Genomic DNA, 10,451 nt, shown 5'->3' with positions numbered 1-10,451 from the left:
GTCCTCCAAGCAGCCAGAACTATAGGCATACACTACCATGTCCGGCTTATTTTTGATTTATTATAGGGACGAGGTCTCGCCAAGTTGCCCGGGCTGGTCTCAAACCCTCGGGCTCAGGCAATTCACTCGCCTTAGCCTCCCAAAATGCTGGGATTACAGGCTGAGCCACTGAGCTCGGCCTCTCATTTAATTCTTACTCCCTAAAATCATACTAAGTAGGTCTTTAGTGTTTCACATACATCTTGGTACACAGCAAGGTCAAGTCAATTGCCCAAACTTGCTCAGCCTGTAAACTTGGGGCTGGGATGTGCATCTATCTTCTTTCTGCAGATGATGAAGCCCCCCATGGGAACACTCTCTGCATGTGGTGGGAAGTAGTTTTCCTGCTGGCCTTGTGGGTTGCTTGGTTAAGGAACATATAGAGCTTTATCTCTTCTCATAAGTTATCTTTAAAGGCTTCTTAATCATCTTTGCTTTTCTCTCAACTCCCCAGAGTTTGTGTGTGTCATCCTTGTAATGATGTACTCAAAATGAAACACAGTGGCCTGGTCTATTTTCACTTTTCAGCCTATGAAGGATATAAAAATAAACAGCATATGGTGAAAAGTTAATGAGATTAAAAAAATAAGTTCACTTAAAATAATCCACGTTTTTCTACATGTGTTCTTGGTCCGGTTTCAAAAACCACAGGAGTTTTACTATGCTTTAGAAATGGGTAAATATTTTGCATTGTTTCTACTGGGACCGATGGGGAACCAATCTCAGAGAATCAGCACTAATAATCACGTTGTTTATAAACAAATGCCATGCTAGACTAGTACAGATCAAGACTTACTGTGATGTGCCTGAGCATTAAACAGGTTCAAGGCTACCCTGCAACACTCTCTAGTTATGCATCTCATGCCTGCAAGATGGTCCTTTTGCTAACAAGGACAAGGAAGTGTCTACCTAGAGAGGACGATGGGAAATCAGTGTTTCTGAGTAGTAGCCCTCTGAACACACCTTAGAGCTTACATTTAATAGGTAAATCCCATCTTTAAAGAAAAACTTCTTCTGCATTTTTATGTAAATTAAACAAGAAGTTAAGGATCCTATCTTTATTTTAAATGAGCAGCCACACAGAAGGCCATTGTTGTTTAAGGTACATTAGTTCTCTGTCTTGAAAGAAACTATGAATTTGAAAATGCATGTAATACATGTATTTTCATATTTGTGTTCAGCCATAAAGTTATCTCAACAATGAAGTACAAAGAGCCCATGGTAGGTCCAGGAATACTTTGAGTGTCGTAGAAGATATCAGAGAAATTGAAGACAAATACTTGGTTCTTGAGAAATTGACAATCCAGCTAGAGAGATGTAAGATCTTCAATAAAATAAAGAATTGGCTGGGTGTGGTGGCTCCCATTTGTAATCCCAGCACTTTGGGATGCTGAGGTGGGAGGATTGCTTGAGCCCAGGAATTAGAGACAAGCCTAGACAACAGAGCAAGCCTTTATCTCTACCAAAAAAATTAAACATTAAAAAAAATTGGCTAGGCATGGAGGCATGGCCCTGTAGTACCAGCTACTCTGGAGGCTGAGGTGGAAGGATCACCTGAACCCAAAAGGTGGATGCTGTGGTGAGCCAGGATGGCACCACTGCTCTCTAGCCCAGGCAAGAGTGAGACTCTGACTCATCAATCAATCAATCAATCAATCAATCAATCAGAAATTTGCAGGAATAATTTCATTTAATCCTCAGAAGCCCAGGGATATGGGTACTATTATCTATGTTTTATACAGTAGGACATAGAGGCTTGAAAGTTTGCCCTAATTCTCAAAAGGTTTTTGTGAAGATTATATGAGAAACCATAGTATACTATATGTTAGGTTTATATGTAGTTTCCTACTAAAATAAGAGAGGAAAAATGAAAGAAACTCACAACAAAACAAAACAAAGCAAAAAAAATCAGTAGCCTAAACAACATAAAAGTTAATTTTTCTTTTTCATGAACAGAATCTGGAGCTGGACAGTAACTGAGCCTCCCACAGCTCCACTTAAACCCATAGACACACCTGTCCCCAAAGGAACCTGCAATGGGGTTTCTAAAAGCCACACTGGCTTAGGCAGATATTGGGTTAGGCAACCTGCTTCCCCGCCATATGTTTGCAAAGTGCTGGGCACAGGATAAACATGATACATGTCCTGATAGTCAGAAAGCTCAGAGCAGTCTAGCAGTGGTTTGGCTCACTGATTGAATCCAGCTACTTCTGCCTGAGGTTTTCCCTTTCCTAAACTTGGGGGCTGCCCCTAAATAGGTAAATTAGCAGGAAAAGAGGGTGCCAACTGCGAGCATCCACCCCCAGCACCACCCCCTTGGCATCTCTGGAGGATGTCTTAAGCCATCATGCCTGTGGAAAGCCAAGTCAGGACTGGAAACAAGGCTACCACCCAGGCCCAGCATTTCTCAACGAGGCTTCTGTTTCTATTTCCTTCTGGTGCTCCCTTTCAGTGGCTGCAAATGAAAGCTCTGGTCTCTCCAAATGGGAAGAAGCAGGGGACAAGCAGTCACACTGGACAAAGGCATCCTGGGTACCATGCAAACAGGTGGCCCTGGGAAGAGGGCCTAGTTTTAACTCTGGGTTGTTTTGTTTTGTTTTTGAGTCAGTTTCTTATTCTGTTGCCCAGGCTGGAGTGCAGTGGTACCGTCACAGCTCACTGCAGCCTTGACCTCCTGGGCTCTGGCAAGCCTCTTGGCTCTGCCTCCCAAGTAGTTGTGACTGCTGGTGTGTGCCACCACTCATGGCTAACTTTTTTTTTAACCTTGATTTTGTTGCTAACTTTTTTGTTTGTTTGTCTTGAGTCTGACATGATCATGGTTCACTGCAGCCTTGACCTCCTGGGCTCAAGCAATCCTTCTACCTCAAACTCCTAAGTAGCTGGGACTACAGGTGCATGCCACCATACTCAGCTACTTTTTTGATTTCTTGTAGAGACAAGATCTTACTACGTTGCCCAGGCTGGTCTTGAACTCCTGGGGTCAAGCAATTCTCCCACCTCAGCCTACCAAAGTGCTGGAATCATAGACATTAGCTACCATGCCCAGCTGGTCGTCCAGACTTTTGTTCACGTGTTTGGAAAGGTTTTCCACGGATTATCTCAATCTCACAAATTCCTAGATAAGAGAGAAGGTACTCAGGCCACAAGATATTTGCACTGTATTGAGCTGAGGAGTTGCCTCCAGCCTCTTAAACCTCTAAGCTGTCTTCAGGTCCAGAGTCTACCATGAGCAGAGTTGGCTTATCAGAGCAGTGGGTGGTAGGCAGAGCAAACTTGGTGAATAGATGGATAGGGTGGACTGGACGACAGGGATAAAAGTTGGAATTTCCAGATCCTTCACATATTGGTTTGGGCAGGAGGAAATGGAGATTAAAAAAAAGTGAGAGGTAAGACCTTGGTCCCACCATTCCCTCCCCTCCTTGTCTAACCTACAACCACATCCTCCAGTGTGACCTCTACACCATCTCTCTCCTGGAGGACCACTGCAAGCACACATAGAACTTTGTGCAAGTTAGAAAAAGATATCCATCATTTTGTGGACTCCAACCTGTGCCAGGATTCAGTGAGTGGCAAGCAAAGTTCCAATGGAAGCACAGCCCTGGTCTATGTCCTTGATCTTGAGCAGTGAACAACCTGCATATATACATATATAGTTTTTTAGAGACAGGGTCTCACTCTGTCATCCAGGCTGGAGTGCATTGTGGCATGATCATAGCTCACTGAATTTTTAGGCTCAGCAATCCTCTTGCCTCAGGCTCCTGAGTAGCTGAGACTACAGGCACGCCACCGTGTATAGCTATATCTTTACTTTTTATAAAGACAGAGTCTTACTATGTTGCCCAGGCTAGTCTCGAACTCCTGGGCTCAAGCCATCTTCCACCTGTCCCCTAAACTGCTGGGATTACAGGCCTGAGTCACTGCTCATGGCCAACCTGCACATTCTTAAGTGTCGAATTCTTTGGGGGCAGTTCTTTTATCTCCATCCCCATGATTCCCCCTTCCCCCATGCAATCCACCATTTCTCATCTCCATGATTATCACAGATAATTAGGAGAGTCATTTACAAAGAGGTCTAAATTTAAACTTTGGTATTGTTGCCAAGTAAGGTTATACATTTAGTCCTAAAGATGCAGTGACTAGATTAAAAACTAATCATCATGGTTTTTGCTTTAAACTTGGGGTCTATTACCAGACCATACTGCCCACAGGACCCCATGAAATAATTAAAAATAAATAAGTCTTAAGGTTTATTCTGCAAAAAGCATACCTGTATGATGCTGTTTTTTTATTTATCATTTTTTTGAGTTGGAGTCTCACTCTGTCACCCAAGCTGGAGTGCAGTGGCATGCTCCTGGCCACCGCAGCCTCGACCTGCTGGGCTCCGGTGATCCTTCCGCCTCAGCCTCCCAAGTTGCCAGAACTACAGGCGTGCACTACCAGCTAATTTTTTATTTATTGTAGAGACGAGGTCTCACCAAGTTGCCCAGGTGGGTCTCGAACCCATGGGCTCAGGCAATCCACTTGCCCCAGCCTCCCAAAGTGCTGTGGCAAGGCACGATCATGGCTCACTGCAGCCTTGAACTCCTCCCATATCAGCCTCCCAAGACAATAGGCCAGGCATTCGCCACCATGCTTGACTAATTTGTTTTTTTTTTATAGAGACGAGGACTTTCTATGTTGCCCAAGTTGGGAATTTTATTTTTTGAGTCTGAATATGTTTGCTAAGTTTTTAAAAATGTAAACATCAAAATAAGCTTATTATGATCCTTTTATTGTTTCTTAGTATAATATGCTGGGAGCCTCAATAAATGGGAGTGAACCTGGACCCCTGGGATCTACCCCCCATGGCACCTGCAACATGCCATCTACCCAGCAGCCAGTGGGTTCTTGCCATAACCCAGATCTGGCATTGGCCTCCTGCTTGGATGCTCAGGCTACTTCCCACTGCTCTTGGGACACAAGCCCTGATTTAACCCAGCCTGGGACCAGTACAACGGTCCCAGTCTGAGCAGCCGCTCCCAGTACACCTGCCCTCACTGGATTCCGCTGGCCTCCTGCTGTCTGGGATGCTGTTTCCCTCCTCTGCCTGTTGTCTTCCATTTTTCAGTGTCCAGCCCAAGTCACATTTCTTCAGGAAATGTCTCCGTACAGCCCCAAGTCTGCATCAGGGTCCTTGGTTATTTTCCTCATAGAACACTGAACCTTTCCTTCAGAGACTGTCGCTTTTCACTTCTACATTTATCTGTGTGATCACTTGATTAATGTTTAGCAAGTACATTCAAGGTGGTAAATTATTATTTTGTATTGTTCACGGTGGTGACTGCAGAGCTTAGCACAGAGCTGGTGCAGAGTAGGCGCTTGGTGATTCCTTGCTGAGTGAATACTTGGGGCTGAGGCAAATCCCTTTCCCAGCTGCTTCTTGTGGGTTTATGCATTGGGAGGGAACCCTCTTAGCATGTATGGTCCTTGAGAAAGAGGGACCCACACTGCAGGAGGAAGTGCAGCTTGAGAGAGGAGTCACCTGAGGGTCAGAGAGGATGCCACAGAGACCACACTGAATTTTAAGTCTTAGAATAACATGCTGCGATGTGGAAGTTTCCTTTAAGTTAGGGAGAGAAAAACATTTTTCATACTTCATTTGGGCATTTTTAGGGGAATGCATTAATACGCAGATTCCTCAATGAGATTATATCACTTTGTGTAAGAAAAGCATAGAACCACCTTCTTTGGCCCTTAACAGAACAATCGGATGACTGTCAATAAACCCTTAGGGGTGCCACTGACTCCCATAATGAATTAGGGATAAAGCAGTTGAATATAAGTAAGGTAAAATAAAAATCAGGAATGCACCACATTCATGACCAAGTTCTTGTCATTTGGGGTTTATTGTGCTTGAAGAGTAGTCTTATTTTCAGAGTTTACAGGTATTATGAAGCAATTAATCATATCTGTGAGAAAGACCCACAAGGCCTTCAGAAAAGTCACTGAAGCCTTTTCAGAAAATTAAGGTGATGAGACCTCCAGATGACTTACCTTTGTATACCTGGCTGTTACACATGAACTCATGTATGTGTACTACCCAAGTATTTATTTTTGAGGAACTAGAGTGGCATTATCTATAAAGCGCCTTTATCCAAGCAGCAGGTTATCAATGATAGACACCACATAGATGATGATGTGACACAATCTAGGAGAATATTAAAACGCACTAGTAGGTGTTCAGCAAGTGACTTAAATGACAACAAGCCGGGCACAGTAGCTCACACCTACAATCCCAGCACTTTGAGAGGCCGAGGTGAGAGCACTGCCTGAGCCCACGGGTTTGAGACCAGCCTGGGCAACTTGGTGAGCCCTCGTCTCTACAATAAATAAAAAAATTAGCCGGGCATGGTGGCGCATGCCTGTAGCTACTTGGGAGGCTGAGGTGGAAGGTTCGCCTGAGCCTAGCAGGTCAAGGCTGCGGTGGCTGGGAGCATGCCACTGCCCTCCAGCCTGGGTGGCAGAGAGAGACTCCAACTCAAAAAAAAAAAAAAAAAATGACAGCAAGATGATTGAGGACACTATTGGAAATAAAGAAATGACATTGAACACACATTTGTCTAAAAGTTATATTTCTGTACTTTACAAACTAGGCTATCATGAAAATACGTATGACATCACTCCAAACGTGGACAGTCCAGGATAAGATGAAAAGTGCAATATTATAAAACGCAGTAAGGTATTTCCTCATTTATTTTACTGGTGTTACCATACTCCTCGGGACTTTGGAGAGAAATTGTAGTAGCTTAATGTAAAATTTGACTTAAGATTCTGGAAGTGCAGCCTCCATAGTGATGGAATCTGAGTGTCCAGTCGGAGATGTGTCTGAGGATTAGGATCAGGTGCTGGTTGAAGGCAGAAGCGAGGTTCAGCAGCGAGAAATGTTGTGGGATGGGGAGGTCTGAGTTTACCTCTTTACTGGCCAAATTCCCATGACAATGGGGGACAGACTTTAGTATGTTTCAGTGTGACTGTTAATAATTCATCTCTCCTATTAGGGACAGGGCCAAGGTAATATTTATCTTTTTATTTTCAGGGCATGACACAGAGTAGTCCTAGGTAAATTTGTTGAATGACCATCTTGTTGTATTATCACCATAATAATTTTCTTCATAAGAATAATAGTGCTATTGTTTGTCATAGTTCCCACATTTATTTAAATTATTTTTTGCCTAGGTTTTTTTTTTTTGTCCTTCCAAATCGTACCTAACATTTTGCATTTGGAACTTAGGGGGTCACTGTAAATTTGCATAGTTGTTTCAAATCCAATGCCTTATCCCATATCTTGCATTGACTCACAGTTATTCACTGCTAACGTCTAAATCGGAGAAGTGAAAAGGACAATTGTTTAGTGCTTCTTTAAGTCCCTGACCAACATCAGTAGGGAAATCCCATTAGCTCCATTCATCGCATTTCTCATAAATCTAAAAGGAAAGCAAGTATCCAAAGCTTTATTCTTTAATAGTTCTTATTTGTAAAACCTTGACAGGGCTTTATTCTAAATTGCTTCCAAATTACATAAAGAATACTTAGAAATATGATGGGCAGTGAATCGTGATAGTTTCAGTCATCGAATAAATAAGTAGAACAGTAAAAGGGGACTAATCTGAAAGCAAACAGAGTATGATGGGCTACGATGAGGGAGAAAGAACAGAACTATGCAATTCTTAAACTACCATCTGGCTCAATCCTCTCTAAGTGGGCAAGTTGAAGAGCCTTTTATTCAGTGTCCTAAAACTTATTCAAAAGGCGCAGTATTTGAATATTAATATTTCCATATAGTAAAAAAAAATCTTTTGTAACCAAAAAGGAATGTTTAACAAAATAATGGGTAATCCTTTGGCTAAACATGAAGGCGTGGGGAGCAGCCTGTGGGTGGGAGGTCAGTACTGGCAGCCTTGGGGCCTTCACCTCTGCAGTTTCTTTGAGGTTAGAGTAACTTGTTAAAGTTGTCAGAATGGCTTGAGATTTAAGCAAGAGGTGTAAAATTAAACAATTCACTAGTAAAAAAGAGTGGAGATTTCTAGTATCTTATTAAAAAAGAAACCAACAGTAAGGTAGAATTGCCATATAGTATAAGGGAAGCCAGGAACAGGACAGAAATTCTAACCTATAGTTGAAAGAGTACTTTAGTGAAATGTGAACCTATTTCATCACTTTAGAATAGACCCCTGGCGACTGGCATTTTATTAAGACCTGGATTTTTACATGAAACTATAAGAGGCTTTTGTTTTGTTTTCCTGAGAAGGTGTGCTTGAAAAGTGTAAGTTGAATAAATAAGAGTACACTATTTATCTTCAGCAAAGATGGCTTAAAAGGTATTTCAGCATTATTTTAGCATCCTCTGAGGTTTAAAAGACAAAACCAAGTCCTGCTGGCTTTGTGTTGTGCTTCTCTTCCAGGCTGCAGTGCCTTCTGTCTGCTTTAGGGTGTGGCATCTGCCATTGGGGAGGAAAAACTGGCATGTGTCGCCTTTTATAGCAGACTGATTTCATTGTGCTGGGGGCCTCTATTTTAATAGCCTCTTGGTTCCAATCTTCTAGTTGACTTGCTGAAGCAAATGGAATTAAAAGAGATTTTGACTTATCCAATTTTTTTCCCTTGGTTTCATGGGTTTCCAATATGGAAAAATATTTTTAAGAAAAGGGCCATAGTTGAACATGGTGACTCATTTTCCCTTTTAGGATTAGTTGTGAAAATTAGCTACAACATATGGCTGTACTTGTATGAATTGACTTTGATATATTTTATCAATTTGAAAAACTGCACTTTTATGATTATGTGTACATATTTAGTTTGACTATAAATGTCTAGCAACATAAATATGTAATTGATTTTAGAATATATGTATATAGACACATACACAAAACAGACATATATTTATATTTGCAAATGAAAAACTTAAAAAAATGCAACTTATTTGGTATAATGTGTATAATTAGTATGCATTTGAATATATAAAGGGAGAAAATCCAGGAAAAAAATGTCAAAAAGGCACACTAACAAAGATGTAGTATTTTCTTGGCAAAAACTAATGAATGATTTGGCACGAATTCATCTTATGGTTCTGTTATTCTCTCTTACACACGATGATACACCCCGTTTTCCAGTTGTTTGCATAGAATTGCAATTTGTTCTTTCTACACTCTATAATGACCCTTGGGTGTGCACCTGATTCCCTTCCCCCACCCTCCAATTAGTCACCAGTTTTTCTGTCCATTCGTTTCTATTTAGTCATGTAACATATATACACTTGGTCAAGCAAACAAATAACCACTGCAGTAGAAATGAACTAAAATAGTTTTTATGAAAAGCTGAGGAATGAAATGATTTTGTAAAAACTACCCTCTACCAAAATCATATATATATTACTTCTGCTGCCAGGATGACCTCTGGAAAGTTCTGGTTTCAAATGGCTTTCTCTCTAGGAAAACTAAGCCCTCATAAGTCCATGCGGGCCGTTGCTTAGGGTTAAGAAGTCCTGTTTGAATAAAGATATTCAACATGTTACTAAATGATCATATAATAATAGCCACCATTACAAACATCATAAAGGGCTAAAACAGCAGATATGATTTTTAGAATGAAGTATGACATTTTTCTGCTTTAGGATTAGAGTTGACTGATCTTACTGATTTTGTATTTGTTCAACATAATGCCTATTTATTTTAGTTTTGTTTCACATTACTTAGAAATAAACTCATAACAAGAGGGTTAAGTGTGCACATTACGCTCTGAAATATGATGAAAGGCGTCATAAAGATTTATGAAGATATGAGAGAACCCATAGCTGTCGCTATGATGGCACCAGGAGTCAAATTTTCATGGGAAAGTTCGAGCACAACACACCACTTTATAGATTTGACAGAGGGCATCCAGGCGCATTGTAAGAATGCTCCTTTGGGAATACTTCGAGTTTTCATTGACGAGGCTACATACATATTTAAGGTGCCCTGGAAATAGTTATATAAACATTCTCTTTGGGGCGGGTGCACTCTTCAGCGTTTGTCGAGTACCTGCTGCGTACAGGGCACCGGGCCCTTTGAATGTGGCTAACCCTCGCTTACAACCCTTCCTAATTTCGCAGTTGGAAGAAGTTGTGGGAATGACGCCGATGGCCCGAAATCAAGGCAGAGGCCAACGTCCTGAAAATTACGTAACTTCTGGGAGAGACGGTGCTGTTGCACGGATCGCCTACATATTTTCTTTCTCGGTCGGCTCCTCGCAACCTCTGAGGCCAGCGGACAACTTTGTTCCCCAGCCTTTCTCCCTCTTTTGTCTGCTCGTCAGACTCGTTTTCCACCTTTGTATCGTTCCTTTTAGACGTGAAAACAAACACACGGACGCCCGGTTGGCAAGGCGACAGAGGCACG

The sequence above is a fragment of the Carlito syrichta genome, unplaced genomic scaffold (genome assembly GCF_000164805.1).
Source record: "Carlito syrichta isolate Samal-C Ts95f unplaced genomic scaffold, Tarsius_syrichta-2.0.1 Scaffold87995, whole genome shotgun sequence".
In the NCBI taxonomy this organism is placed as follows: domain Eukaryota; kingdom Metazoa; phylum Chordata; class Mammalia; order Primates; family Tarsiidae; genus Carlito; species Carlito syrichta.
This window is presented reverse-complemented; position numbering follows the sequence as displayed.